Source organism: Mauremys mutica, chromosome 10, assembly GCF_020497125.1.
Source record: "Mauremys mutica isolate MM-2020 ecotype Southern chromosome 10, ASM2049712v1, whole genome shotgun sequence".
In the NCBI taxonomy this organism is placed as follows: domain Eukaryota; kingdom Metazoa; phylum Chordata; order Testudines; family Geoemydidae; genus Mauremys; species Mauremys mutica.
In genome coordinates, this window is record NC_059081.1 from 33,915,877 (window position 1) to 33,918,376 (window position 2,500).

General features: G+C 40.4%; 1 protein-coding gene across 5 annotated transcripts in view; it reads right to left on the reverse strand.

The window, feature by feature from the left end:
• The window catches only part of FIGN (fidgetin, microtubule severing factor), a 117,296-nt gene that overhangs the window by 2,183 nt on the left and 112,613 nt on the right, over positions 1–2,500 (reverse strand). For all 5 annotated transcript variants that reach the window (XM_044978351.1, XM_044978349.1, XM_044978352.1 and 2 more), the window contains one exon: positions 1–2,500. This exon is cut by the window's left edge and continues 2,183 nt beyond it; it is cut by the window's right edge and continues 5,109 nt beyond it. The gene's annotated coding sequence lies outside the window, so the exon portion shown is untranslated.

Here is a 2,500-nt window from a genome sequence, read left to right on the forward strand (position 1 = left end):
AAAAAAAAAACTCCACGAAGTTTAGGTTTGGAAATAATCTTTTGTTTCTTTTTTTTCTATTATAAGACAAGAAGGAATGAATTTGCTCCCAACCTTGGTGCCGTACAGAAGCATTTTATAAATATTTAACATTCTATAGGCCTGATTCATATATTCTCACACAACTCTGTGGCAAGGCTGACCCACACTGCCGACATTCTACATATCACTGAGACAGGGAGGTGAAATTTTCCTGCTTTCAGTCTAATTGTCTTTGACAATTGCAGTGCCTAGTGATACACTGCTTGTGTTGTATTTAAAAACAGGGGAAAGAGTAGAGACTTGTTCATTAAAGATGCAGTATCCCTGGTTCACAAAAACACATCTGGCAGGTTCAAAATCGAATGTCAACCAAAGGTCTTTGCAGAGTATGAGCTTCAGTTCATGTATTGGTTAGTCACCAGTACAGCTGGCGTTTTTTTGTTTGTTTTTCAAATTTTGAAATACTAATAGCGCCATGGTTATGAATGTGTTTCACATAATTCTGCAGGCAATTAAACAAAAAGAAAGTTTTTACTTCTCAAAGGAAAGAGACAAAAATATTACTTGGACTTGGTGTGTATGTACATATAAATATTATATACACATATGCACACATACAAGATGAAAGGGAGTTAGTGCTGTAAATAGAATGTATGTTAGCTTGCAGATCCGATGATGAAAACCAACAGACACAGCTTATACATTTTGGAGTTGACTCTTCTCTCCTGGGTGAAAATTAGGAGTAAACTCCATTGAAGTCATTGGGGTTATACCTATTTCACACTGGTGTAAGTGAAAGGAGAATTTTAGAAGTTTATTTCAGTGGCCTCATTTTACGATGACATGTATCCTTCAATTTTATAAAATATACTCTAGCTCAGTGGTCTCCAAAATGAAGTGCGGGCACCCCAGGGGGTGCGCAAGAGGATCCTTGGGGGTGTGCGGCAGGAGGAGCGCTTTTTTTTTTTGCTTCGTCAGTGTGGGCGGGGGCGGGAGTCCGAGTGACTTTTTTTTTTTTCTCCAAAAATGGTAGAGCCGGCACGGCAGGGGGTACGTGCTCAAAATATTTTTACTGATAGGGGTGCGCGATCAAAAAAGTTTGAAGACCACTGCTCTAGCTGATGATACGCTGGTTAAGAGGAAACACATGGGCTTATACCTAAAGCTGTATGTATTTTCAGACAGTGGAAACCCTGTATGGATTCCAAAGTTTGCTTTTGACATGTAAATATTTACAAAACAGCTATTGGAATGATTTGGAGTTTTACACGACATTATTTTCTTTTGAAAACTGCATAGCAAAGTACTATGCAAACCCATGTAAAATGACCTTGTACTATTTTACAGAGTGTAGCCTCTGGGCAGCTGACATAGCTTGCCCAGACGCTGTTTGGCCTATATAGTTTAGTGGAATGGTTTATTTTCTCCTTCATGGGTTTGAAACACGCAAGAAAACATGTTGCCCCCTCTATCTGCAGTTGAGTGGAATACAAACTAATAGATAAATATTCTGTGTGAAAGTAAATAGCCTTAAAGTAAACTGCCTTCACATTCCATTGATCAGCTCAGTCAGCAAACTTTTCAATATTGTCACTAATGTTCTAAATATTTTGGAGAGAGGAATGCCAGAAGTGTAGAGTATTTCCATTTGTCTCTCACATAAGGTCATTATAAAAAAACCCTTGAATTGATATTGATCTTTCAGCTAGCAGAAATATTCCTCCACTTTATTTTGTTGTTGTTGCTATTAGAATGGTTACCGCAGCGGCAGAAAAGTGCATAAACTGATGTAAAATGGTCTTCTCAGTTATCACTACTACAAGCAGACTGATGGGCAAAGCTTCTATGCCGATAGGCTGACATAGCTGTCATTCATTAATTATCTTACCCCAAATTCCCTAAAATCCAAGAAAGCCCCAGTACTTGAAATTGTATGTCTGGCTGCTATTTTCTTATGCACTTCTGTAGCTCCATCACCACCCACCCCCAGCTATGACCAATTGCAACAGACAGCGAACAGCTTCCTGCAAAAGCTCTTTCAAAAACTAGCAAATATTGCAGCCCAAGGAAGTTGGTTGTCTCCCCCGCCCAAAAATGATCTTAACCTTTGTGACATATCCAAGTTCCTGAGAGCTCAAGCTCTGGGGATTGCTTCATTCTTGCTGGGACATTCATGACTGGAAATCTACCTACAGGGGATCAGAGCCACACAAGGCGTGCACAACCCTATTTAACCTGAGGGGCCTAGAAATCGCCAGCTCAGCCCTAAATTTTGTCAAGGGAGAAGATGTAGCCTGAACACACTGGAGAAGGGCTGCTGAATGTATTTTCCAAGAAACTTCCCCTGACAGAGCTCTGACCATGTTTTAAAGTTACCCTCTCTAACAAGACTTCCAAGGAAGGGCAGAGGTGCAAGAAAAACTACCCTTCCTTGGGAGAAGGGTGAATCCACTCACCTCCTAGCCCCAGGTGCAGCTAC